Source organism: Diabrotica virgifera, chromosome 6 (assembly GCF_917563875.1).
Source record: "Diabrotica virgifera virgifera chromosome 6, PGI_DIABVI_V3a".
NCBI classification, from domain to species: domain Eukaryota; kingdom Metazoa; phylum Arthropoda; class Insecta; order Coleoptera; family Chrysomelidae; genus Diabrotica; species Diabrotica virgifera.
The window spans coordinates 36,101,577-36,114,993 of NC_065448.1; the positions used below are offsets into that span (position 1 = coordinate 36,101,577).

Below are 13,417 nucleotides of genomic sequence, written 5' to 3' on the forward strand. Positions count from 1 at the left end.
TATTGAAGCTAATGCTAACGAAGAAATGGACTTTGATTTTGAAAATTTTTTAAATGTCAACTTTTAAATAATTTTAACTAAAGTGATGTTTTCTAAGACTAATGTTTATGTAATTTTTGTAAAAGAAATAATTTTAAATAATACAGGTAAAAAAATATCAAAGAATTACTCGGTGTCCATTACATATTTAAATAGAGGTGATACACCATTTTAAAGAACAGAAAGTAAGTTCTCTTTATTGAGCAATATATAGTATATTCATGTACAAGAAAAAAAAGTTATAATGGGAAATTTCAAAAATAATCGTAAAAAATGTAAAAAATAATATTTTTTTATATTAGGTATTATATAATATATATTAATATATTATATTATATGTACCATATATAATATAATATTATATAATATATTTGTATAATATTATTTTATTTTTAAATTATATTATAAAGAATCGTTAACAGTATAAAAGCTTGAAAAACCATAATCTCTTTAAAAAAAGTCGTACAACGTTATACAGTAGACCGTTTTAAAGGTAATTGATTTCTATTCCTATTACGTGTACCATTGCATATACCTAAAGTTACGTAGAAAAAAGGTGCAGAACAATATTTGCGAAATAACAAGGAGAATTGCCCAAAAATGCTGTGAGTTGCAAACTTTGAAAAAACATATTTCGAAAACTATAAACTCTAATTACCTCTACTAAACAACATTTTAAAGAAAAAATATGTAGGTTTTTTTTCTGTAAAGCAATGTCTATACCTATATTCTCGTGGACAAAAGTTATGGGACAAAAAACAAAATTTCTTTCTTTGAGTTTCTTTGTGCTTTTTCTTTTGAATATATTTTTGTAAAAAAAGGTATCATTAACTTTAAAAAGTGATATTTAGATAGGAAATTTAACCAGGAACAGTTTTTATGTAGATATGTTTGTACCAAAAGTACATAGAACGCACCCTAATGTAACCTGTGCCCAGGGACTAATTCACCCATTTCTCAAAAACGCACCCATTTAAATGGTAGCACTCCGCGGTTTTTTCATATATAGATGTCCATTGTCCATATGAAATAATAAAACCCCGTTAACGTTGTAGTTCCTTTTAGCTATCTTATTTTGAATATAATCAATAGCCTAATAGAAAAGTGAAAATTTTAGTGTTGTATTAACCTTTGCCTTCCACATCACACAAAATTAAGAAAAAACAGTTTGACCAAAAAAATAAAAAAATACATTAGGGGGGCAGCCCCCGTTATGACGTACGGATATGAAAGATAAATAACAACCTGAATAAATGAAAGATAAATACTTTGAATTTAACCAAAATTTTCTCCGTTGCCTTTTTTGCATCCGAGTGTATTTATAAATTTATTAAAAAACTGATAATATGTAATATCAGTTAAATTAAATTTAAGGAAATAACAAATTTCACACTTTCTTGTATGTACAGTATGCGGCAAAATAAACAGTACTGAAATGTGTTTGTTTATGTTTTATTGGCACTGGTTTAAGCAACCAACTGGCCAGTCAATGTGTTTTGAATTCTCTCTTTTACAAAATATATGCTTAGTATCTAAATTTAAAACTATTAGTACTACTGTTTTTTTTTACTCTGTTTTTTTATTATTTTTTTTATTATATTTTTTAACATTTTTTTTATTACATTTTTTAGTTTTTTTTTTTTTTTTTTTTTTTTTTTTTTTTTTTTTTTTTTTTTTTTTTTTTTGTATATTTTTTTATCGCGTTAAGACCTAAACCCGATTCAACCTCGCGGAGGTTTAGATCTTAGTAACTTTTTATTTTATTTAATTATTTTTTTTTTTTTTATTTTTTTTTCTTTTTTTCTCAGAGCTTTAATTTTAAACAATTAACATGGTTGTACAAAATTTTATAAACATCTAGATTGTTTGATTGTAAAAGGTATATAAGATTAAAAGGAAATTGTACATTAACTTGAACTAGATTGGCAAAAAAGTTTGATATTTCAATAAAATGTAAAGGACATTCTAATAGCATATGTTGTAGATCAGCTACATGTACTGAAATGAATATTTACAAGATTATTTATATATCTAGTATACATGATATAGCCTTGCAAACATTATTCACCACGACGCACGTTCCCGATAAAACAAATGTTAAAGATGCCCTCGGGCCAGTGGCGGATCTACGGGGAGGGAAAATGAGGAAATTCCCCCCCCCCCTAACAAGGTCCAAAATTATTCAAACATAAAAATATATTAGTTGACATGAAATCGAAACCACAGAAAGACAAATTCAACCCAATAAACACGCTAGCTAGGAAAATTAAGGGAACTTAATTCCTAAGTTATTATTTATGTCTTTTATGTAATCTGAGTATCTGTTTTATGTCTTTTGGTTGGTTTTTCATTTGAAGTTCCATCCTAAGGCAAATTTCCCCTCCCAAAGTAAATTTCTGGATCCGCCGTTGCCTCTGGCACGAAAAAATCTTTAATTCTAGTCCGCAATTCCGAAATGGCAGACGGTGGATCTCTTTGACTCCTTCAGCATTCCCCATATGTACGCATCTGGTGGCGTTAATTCTGGTTAGTGACAACTCCCAAAATGATAGTGCAGTATTCGGAGAGACTTCCTGGAAGTGTGACAGGTTGTCCTGTCCTGCTGAAACCATTGTTAATTTTAAGCTTGGACCATTTTCGTGACCTATTCCGTGTGGCCGAAAATGGTACTCCACCATAAAAATTTTCTGCAAAACTGAGAACCATTCTGAAACACCTAAGGCTACGGCTCCACGGGCTGGAAATTGACGCTAGCAGTAGCCGCAAAACGAACTTAAGGTTCCGCAGAACGGAATAGGAATAGCCGAACTGTACCGACTACAGGACTTGTGCGTAGTCGGTTCAGTTCGGCTATTCCTATTCCGTTCCGTGGAACCTTAAGTTCGTTTTACGGCTACTGCTAGCGTGAATTTCTCGCCCGTGGAGCCTTAGCCTAAAGGCGGATCCATATCAATAAACATTTATGTTGTACATTGTATTTGACACAGCAGTGTTAATGTGGACTGGATTATCCACTTGTCGCTAAGTGGATTCGGCGGTACAACACACAAAATAAATATTTACGTCGTAAAAATACTTGACCAGATTGAAATTTGTGCCGCAAATATTTTTTCTGTATTTTAAACTACAACACACACACAAATTTTAAAACCTTTTTATATACTTGGCTTGGTTGGTGTCACGGACTCCGCAAATTTTGTAATCCATTTTAACAATAGTTCTAGACTAACTAGGTACTTGAAATTTTCAGGATAGCTAAGAGCTGACTAACAATGCAATATTTAACTGCTATTGTATGGATAAATGTTATAATAAACTTTTTTAAATTTCAAACTGTTTTAAAAATGTGATTTTTATGACATTTTATATTAACTATGACATTTGAATTCCATTTTAACGTACGTTAACTCGTCGAGGGCCGATAGCTCTGTGGTAAAGCATTAGATCGGAGATCTACTGGTCCTGAGTTCAAATCCTACCTCTCGCTTACCTTTTTTATTTTTTTTAATACATAATTAAAACTTAATATACTTAAAATTCATATTTTATAAGTTAATTATTATATTATGCCATTGTAAACAACCGTGGTATTATAAAAAGTACTTTTTTACTTAAAATTCATATTTTATAAGTTAATTATTATATTATGCCATTGTAAACAACCGTGGTATTATAAAAAGTACTTTTTTATACTAGTGTAATTCTTGGAAAATAATCTTGAACTCGGAGGTAAACAACTACACTATGTTATTTCGAGTAACTGTGTTTAACGTGTGTTTGCAATAAAGTTAAGAGCACTTAGGATGTTAATAAAAATCTGATATATCCCATAATTGGTTGAAAAACCATTACCTGCTATTGTATGGATAAATGAATTTTTTTAAATTCCAAACTATTTTAAAAATTTGACTAATTCTATGACATTTAAATTCCATTTTAACGTAACATTATACATCGAGTCCTGATAGCTCAGTGGTAGAACGTTGGGCCGGAGATATACTGGTCCTGAGTTCAAATCCTACCTCTCGCTTACCTTTTTTTAAATTTTTTTAATACATAATTAAAAGTTAATATACTTAAAATTCATAGTTTATAAGTTAATTATTATATATGGCATTTTAAATAACCGTGGTATTATAAAAAGCACTTTTTTATACTAGTGTAATGTTTGGAATTATAATCTGGACCTCGGAGTTTAAACTACACTATATATTATTTCGAGTAACTGTGTTTAGCGTGTATTTGCAACAAAGTTAAGAGCACTTAGGATGTTGATAAAAATCTGATATATCTCATAATTGGTTGAAAGACCATATTACAACGACAGAAACCGCAGTGTTGGTTCTTGTTAATTCGCCGCGGCTTTATACAAAAGATGACGCTACTAGTTTACTCGGTTGATGTTTACTTTTAATAGATGGCGTTACTTTATATGTCATATTAATTTCATATTTTATTTGTGAAAACTATTGAATATTATTAAAACCTTTTTATATACTTGGCTTGGTTGGTGTCACGGACTTCGCAAATTTTGTAATCCATTTTAAAAATAGTTCTAGGCTACCTAGGCACCTGAAATTTTCAGAAAAGCTCAGAACTAGCTAACAATGCAATATTTAACTGCTATTATACAGTGTGATTAATTAGTGGGGTAAAGCTCCGTAGATCCGTTATAGTAATGTATAGCGATAAAACTTAATATCAAAAATTGTAGCGAAATTTGAGCTGCACAATAAAAAATTAGTTAGAATATTACAGGGTGGTCGATAACATAGTGGCAGACCAAACTTATGTTTTTTTTAATAGTACACCCTGTATTTTATTTTATATTCGAACTCCATAAACTTTATATTCCATTATAAAAATATAAAGGTTTGGTATTTTATACAGGGTATTTACAAAGTTATAACCAATTTTATATGAAAATCGTAACAAGCTCAACTCCCTGTATAAATAAAAGTAAGCACAAGGGCAATGGTTTATTGACGTCATATTGTTTTACTTATTGTCAAAATTTTCGTAAATGATTGATATTGCTAATTTTCTTTATATTGAATACAGGGTGAGTCAAAGTGCAAGTAAATTATTTTCTCAGTAATGTTAAATAGAACACCCTGTATTTTATATCATCGAAAAGTACCATTACCATACTTTAATTTTTATATACCTAACATTGCCTATGTGTAAATTTATTAGTTTTCGAGATATTTTCATTTTTCAGAGCAAAATTATGAATAATTACGGGTCTAAATCTTTCCAAATTTTAAGTAAGCCATGACTGAATTGTCTAAAACTGACAATTTACGATTACTGATTATCAATCTATAATCAAAGTTACAATTTTTGTTATTAACTTTTATTACTATCTATTACTATAACGGATCTACAGAACTTTACCCCACTAACCTATCACACTGTATGGATAAATCGATTTTTTTAAATTTCAAACTATTTTAAAAATGTGACTAATGCAATGATATTTTAAAGTACGTTAATAAATCGATATCTGCTACATAAAACTTGATGGTGGCTCAGTGGCATTAGACTGCAGATCGAGAGGTCCCGAGTTGGAACCCGGCTGTTGCGTATCTTTTTTTAATTGTTTTAATAAATAATTAAAAGTTTATATACTTAAAATTATATATAAAATTTTAAACAACCGTGGTATTATAAAAAGTATTATTTTATACTAGTGTAATTTTTGGAATCATAATTATAAATAACAAAATACACCTACTAAAAATTCATATTTTCTAAGTTAATTATTCTTTACAAACATGTTGTGTCATATAATATACAATAACAAAACCGTGATATTATAAAAAGTACTTTTTTATTACAGTGTAATTTTTGGAATTTTAAGCATTTAATATCGCTAAATTATTTTATATTCTCTCCTATAAATAACAAAAAAGTTCTTTTTTATAAAAGTGTAATTATTTATTGATGTAGATCCGCCTTAACATTATCACGACATTCATATAGGTTATAACGACGTTACAAAACCAGTCAATACGTTTCGGCGCCTGACACACAAATTTGAAGCATGCGAATTTCAGTACCTACTGTTTATTTTGCCGCACACCGTACTTTCAAATAGAGCAAACAGATCAACAATAGATCAACTATTCACGCTGAGACAGCTTCTAGAAAAGGGATAGGAGTATAACAGACCCATACACAATCTCTTCATAGACTTTCAACAGGCATATATGATAGCGTAGAAAGAAGCCAAGTATGGAATGCCATGGCGGAGTTCTCAATACCAAAGAAACTCATACGGATGACCAAAGTCTGTATGGAGGGTGGAATATCTAAAGTACGTGTAAATAATAAACTGTCTGGTAGCTTTGAAATCAACAGTGGACTCAAACAAGGTGATGCGTTATCTCCATTACTTTTTAACCTTGTATTAGAGAAAGCCATGAGGTCGGCCGAAATAAAAACGGAACTGCTATCGGTTTAAGGTCTCAAGCTATTACTAGCATACGCAGATGACATTGATCTCGTTGGAGACTCCATCCTATCAATAATCGACATTTTTAACAAGGTGGAAGGAGCAACAAGTGAAGCAGGGCGAGGATTAATGAAGAGAAGATGAAATATATGTGTATAAAGAGAACAGCACGATGAGACAGGATAGAACAAAATGTGACGGTCAACACATTCAATTTCGAAAGAGTACAACGTTTTAAGTAACTGGGAGCCGTAATCACAGCTGACAACGATGTTAAATAAAAGACAGAATCCAATGGGCAAATCGCTGTCTATTCGCACTGGATAAGTTTATAAAATAAAAAATTTACAACAAGTTCCAAGACCAAAATCTATAAATCCATCGTCAGACATGTACTAACATATGGATGCGAAACGTGGACCATGACCAAAGCAAACGAAGAAAAGCTCAGATGTTTTTAACGAAAAATACTTAGAACAATTTTCGGACCTCACCACGACATTAACACAAACCAGTATTGGATCAGAACCAATAACGAATTAAAAGAACTCTACCATGACACCGATATTGTCCAAGAAATTAAATCACAGCGACTAAGATGGGCAGTCCACGTCAGGGCCGGCGATAACGGGCCTGCAAGGGATGCACTGCAGGCGGGCGCCCCTGTTTTGGGGGGCGCCAGAATGAGCTTTTTTTCTGCTGGTGTTATGCAAAATATTAAAATAGAAAATTCATTTTTTAAATGTGGATTAAATTCGTCATAATACTGCTAATGCTATTTCGTCATAATGGTAATTCGCCTAATCTGTATTTGTTAATTTTGCATAATCACACATGTAAAATATACAAAAATATTCAATGCCACGTAGAATTCTTACCATGTAGTAGTATAGATAATTTATTGGTCAAAGATATCATATTGCAACCAAACAACTTTGCTCTTAATGAGAATGTTTTGTTTATTTTCTTCAAATTTCTTGCAAGTTGTAGTTTTGTATGAGCACAATGAGCAGTTATGAGAGGAAATGAATGATTTCTAGTAAAATAAACAAGATTGTAATACTGTTTTCTTGCCGCCTGTCTAATTTAAGTATTATTACCTATTAATAGGTATCAAGTTAAGTATTAATCTCATCAAAACATAATATTTAAAATAAACATTTTACATAAAATTTAGTTTAGAGCTCTTTAGATTTAGTATTATTTCATGTTATAATAGAGAATAGTATCCCAGTTGTACTCTGCAGTAAAATAATCTAATGTTGCATTCAATTAATATAAAATTATATTTGTTAAGGTACTAGTGCACTTTAAAAGACCAAAAATAAGCATTTTTTCAAGATTTTTTTTCTCAGAACCTTTAATAAAAATGAACCTTTTTACATATTAATATCTAACTCTTAGAGAGTACATAAAAATATATCTTTTTTCATTTATGCATGTACAATATTGTAAAGGGGGCCAAAATCCAGGCCTCGAAAAAAAGTAGTTACGATGGCGGACAGTTAATTTCAGGATTGTGATCTCTGAAACAAAAAAATCGTACGGCATTTGAAAAAGGAAGGTTTCTTACGTGACAATTTAACACAGTTGTGAAAAATTCCGCAAAAAAAATTTTTACGGAAATTTGAAAAATGTTTGTGAAAAAATCGTTCCTTTTTTTCAGTTTTTCATGGTTAGAAAATACTTATGTTTTATTTTTTGGTCAATTTGTGGCAAATTGTCACGTAAAAAACCTTCCTTTTTCAAATTCCGTACGATTTTTTTGTTTCAGAGATCAAAATCCTGAGATTAACTGTCCGAAATCGGAACTATTTTTTTGAGGCCTCGACTTAGGCGCCCTCTCCAATATTAGTGTATGTACTTGCATAAATGAAAAAAGATATATTTGTTGTACTCTTTAAGAGTTAGATATTAATATGCAAACAGTTTTATGTTAATTTTGAATAAGGGTTCTGAGAAAAATATTCTTGAAAATGTTTATTTTGGTTTTCTACAGTGTACTAGTGCCTTAAGTACTCAGTACTAGGTACATTATTAAATTACGGTTTCACATTACTGCAGAAGCATAATCTTGAGGTTTTAAAGGTATTATTTTTATTTAGTTAAATAAAGATGGATTAAAAAAATTATCTGGGGCACAAATCTAAAAAGAAAATCCGAAAAAGAAGAAATGACAAAAAAAAAACAATTTTAGTTTTCTTAGTCAATTTCTTAAAAAAGTTAAAGCGAAGTTGTTTTGTCAGATGATCGGTCCAATAAAACTGTAACCGAAATTTATTTACCGGTGACATTTGCGGATAGCGCGACACCGACTTAAATCGGTGCCTCGTTGCCCGGAACACACATTTTTAGGACGCAATTCCAAAATCAAGTCATTAATAGGGAGACAAGCACTTCTAGCTACCCCTAAAATCAGGTGGTTTAACCACATAAACTAACACAGAGGATGTCCCATTACCCAGGGCATCCAAGGTAACGTTCAGTACAAAGCCTCCTCATTCGTTATGTACTGCGATGGGGATAGGTGGTGGTATAGCTTGGGGGTCAGATAGATACCACTCCAGAGGCTGGGGTTGTACAAGTATCTGTGTGTATGGGGGGGGGGGCGCCTGTGCTAGTTTTGCAGTCGGGCACCTTATACCCTAGCGCCGGCACTGTGCACAGACTTCATAACGAGACTTGTATGGGAGGAGATTTCTACAGGCAAAAGACCACTCGGACATCCAATAAGCAGATCTCCGGAAAATGAACACTCCATTTAACCCTAGGTTGATGGAAGACCGAACAAATTGGAAAAAAGTTATACAGTCAGCCAGGACCCACCCAGGGTTGTAACGCTACGTGATGATGATAATGTACTTTCAAATGTCATTTCAATGTAATATTATCAGAAAATTGCTTAACCCTCTAACCGTTATTTTTTAAAAATGGTTTAAAATATCTGATAATTTCTAATTAGGGTAATATGAGTGTTAAAATTAATTTCATGTTAATTTTTTTTAAATATTTATTATAGTTTGACCTCTAGATGAGAAAGAATGTAGACCGTCTCTAGACGGTCACAAAGGTTAAGGTGTAAAAAATTAGAAGCGGTGTTATTTGAATATAACAACAAAAGAAATCATTTTCATTATTAAAATAAAAACAATAAGGTAACAAAACATAAAAATAATAAAGTAAAACAATACACAATATAAAAAAAAAGAATGTGTGTGTACTTTGTACGCACGTAAGAAGTTATACTTCTATTATACAGTGAGCACGTAAAGGTTGGAATAAATTCATTTTCTCGAGAATGGACGATTTTGGAAAAAAATCCCGAAACAGGTCAATTTTTATTTTTAAATTACGACTTTTTGGCATATATATCATACTAGTGACGTCACCCATCTAGGCGTGATGACGTCATCGATGATGTTTTTTAAATGGGAATAGGAGCCGTGTGATAGCTCATCTGAAGTAATTCAATTCTCTATTCAGTTATATAACCATTAACATAAATATTTATATAGGGTGTCCAAAAAAAATTTTTTTTAATTAAATTTACTGACATAAAAAGAAGAATGCAAGTAATTTATTTAATTCAAAATACATTTTACTGCTCTCAGAAAACAGAAAAAAAGTTTATTTGAAAAATAATCATTGCTTTTCGCGTAAATTAAATGTTCAAACTGTCAACAGAGAGGTGGGTGGCTGCTTTAATTCTAAATTTAAGCAAAAAACAATATTTATTTATCAAATAAACATTATTTCCTGTTTTCTGAAAGGAGTAAAATGTATTTTGAGTTAAATAAATTACACACATTCTTCTTATGTCAATAAATTTAATTCAAAAATTTTTTTTGGACACTATGTATAAATAATTATGTTAATGTTTATATTACTGGATAGAGAATTGAATTACCTTTCAAATGAGCTATCACACGACCCCTAATCTCATTTAAAAAAAATCGTAGATGACGTCATCACGCCCAGATGGTTGACGTCACTAGTATAATATATATGCCAAAAAGTCGCAATTTAAAAATAAAAATTGACCTGTTTCGGGATTTTTTCCAAAATCGTTCATTCTCGAGAAAATGAATTTATTCCAACCTTTACGTGCTCACTGTATGATTTCAACGAAATAAATATACTTTCAACAGGTTATTTGTATTTTATTTAAAGATTAAACTAATTTTTACTTACTACTATCCAAAAATTTTTATTAAAACAATACCAAAAATAAAAAAAAATAGAAAACACACGAATTCGAACCGGGGACCTCTCGATCTTCGGTCACACGCTCTACCACTGAGCTATACTCCCTTTGCTTTGACAGGTTACAAGATTTCTCATACATACTGACAAATTTAATAGACCAAGTGAAGTATACAAAAATACTTTAAATATACTTAATATTATTATAAAATATCTTATTCCCGAGGAAGACAAATCCAACGACATAAAAATTATAATAAATATAAAAAACTTTATCTTATAATAAATATATTTACTAAAACACTAATAATATATTCTTTTCACGCACACCTTATTTGCGCTACATAAAGATGTAGCGACTAATACCATACTGTCGGTGTGCGCATGCGACAGGGAATGTAAAAATTCACCCCCGTGCCTAAAGAAGTATAACTTCAAAAAAGTTAACTATGTATGATGGAAGTCATAGAAGCAGTTTTTTCTGGTGTAATATATAAATTGAGATTACACTTCAGGCAATACACCTTAGTATCAGACTTCTTACAATATTTACATCTTCTCTTTATGGTTTTGTTACGCATACTTGGATCATGATCTATACCGTCATATAGCACATCATCTGGTGAACGAAGCGAGCTTGGTCCAGTCCTAGACATATTGGATTTGGGGAGTCTTCCCACATCACGGACTGGTGCGTATTTGCAGATACCCACAGCTATTTGCTCGCGAAACAGTGACAATTTGGTCTTTTCAAAAGGTTGTGGATGAATTCTATGATGTAGAAGGTAGGCATTGGTCACTGACATGTCAATCAGGTGATAAAATATCCGTAACATGGGATTTTGAGTCTTCTGTCGAATGTGGTACCTGCCAATTATACCGTCCATAAGATCAACACCACCCATATTACTCTTGTATTCTCTGAAGATCTGTGGTGTCCACGTCAATATACCGCTTTTTTTTCTGCCATAACGAACTGCACTAACCCCGTGCGCGAAGATACACTGGCAATGTCAACGAAGTGTACAGTCGAAAAAATGAAAGAATACCCATGAACGATCACATCAATCACATAATATTATTCAGATTATTAATAATCTATCTCTCTCGATTGTTATTTATGAAAAAAAAACACAGCAAATACAAAATATGTGATTGATGTGATCGTTCATGGGTATAGGGCTTTTCATCGATTGTCATTTGTTTCGAGCTTCTGTCATATGTTGTATAATCTTTGTATAATATTAATATACACGGATTATACGACATTTGACAGAAGCTCGTAACAAATGACTGTGAATGAAAAGCCCTATACGCTCTGAGCTTCGCTGGTGGCGCTCCTAGCGGATTACTGGAATTATCTTTCACCGGTAATTTTTAAATTTATTATTTAATTGTTATCGCTTAACATTTACAACGCAAAAAATTAATCAAATTGTAATCGATTTTTTTAAGATTTTGCTAATCATTTTGACGTTCTATTGATAAAATATGAATTTCTTACTTCGGATACTTTCACAATTATCGTGTAGATGGCGCTAAGATTTTTAGATTAAATTATAATTACATATTACGGAACATTAAAAAAACTTAAATTCAGTATTTAAAACGTAAGTATATTTAAGGTAAAAATATATACCACAGCTTTGACCAACTAATATTTTTTATAATTAATGTTTTTAATTTTAATTTTACATTAATCACTTTGACATTTATGTCAAATTTCCGGTAAACGTTTACAGACTTGCCACTACTGGCGCTCGAGAATTTGTAAATATCCCCTCTACGTACGAGCTCACAGCGGATACGCTCTGAGCTTCGCTGGTGGCGCTCCTAGCGGATTACTAATACAACTTTCACCGGTAATTTTTAAATTTATTATTTAATTTAATATTTACAACGCAAAATAGTAATTAAATTGTAATCAATTTTTTTAAGATGTTGCTAATCGTTTTCATGTTCTATTGATAAAATATGAATTTTTTACTTCGGATACTTTCACAATTATCGTGTAGATGGCGCTAAGATGAATAGATTAATTTATATTACATATTACCATTGATTATAAATAGGATATTACGGAACATTAAAAAAACTTAAATTCAGTATTTAAAACGTAAGTATATTTAAGGTAAAAATATATACCACAGCTTTGACCAACTAATATTTTTTATAATTAATGTTTTTAATTTTAATTTTAAATTAATCACTTTGACATTTATGTCAAATTTCCGGTAAATGTTTACAGACTTGTCACTATTGGCGCTCGTGAATTTATAAATATCCCCTCTACGTACGAGCTCACAGCGTACAGGGCTTTTCATTCACAGTCATTTGTTTCAAGCTTCTGTCATGTGTCACATAATATTAATAAATCTACGTCATACGTTATTGGTATATACCGTGATACAAACCAAAGATATATTAATATTATGTGACACATGACAGAAGCTCGAAACAAATGACAATCGATGAAAAGCCCTATTTTATTTTTCAGACTGTAAAAGTTATCGAAATAGATAATGTATTTTTTGAAGTCAGGATACACCAAGATCAGGATTTCCTGATAGGATGACGGTATTACCAGCTCCATTGTAAATTACAAATCTGCAGAAGTATTCCTACAAATTGAATGGGACAAATAATTTTATTCCCCATTTATGGGGTTTATTAGGCATGTAGTGGCGTAAATTAAAATTATTATAATACTAAAAAATA

At 31.1% G+C, this 13,417-nt stretch overlaps 1 long non-coding RNA gene across 1 annotated transcript in view; it reads left to right on the forward strand.

The window, feature by feature from the left end:
* Window positions 1-13,417, forward strand: part of LOC126885863 (uncharacterized) — a 50,210-nt gene that overhangs the window by 35,007 nt on the left and 1,786 nt on the right. The gene's annotated exons all lie outside the window — the stretch shown is intronic.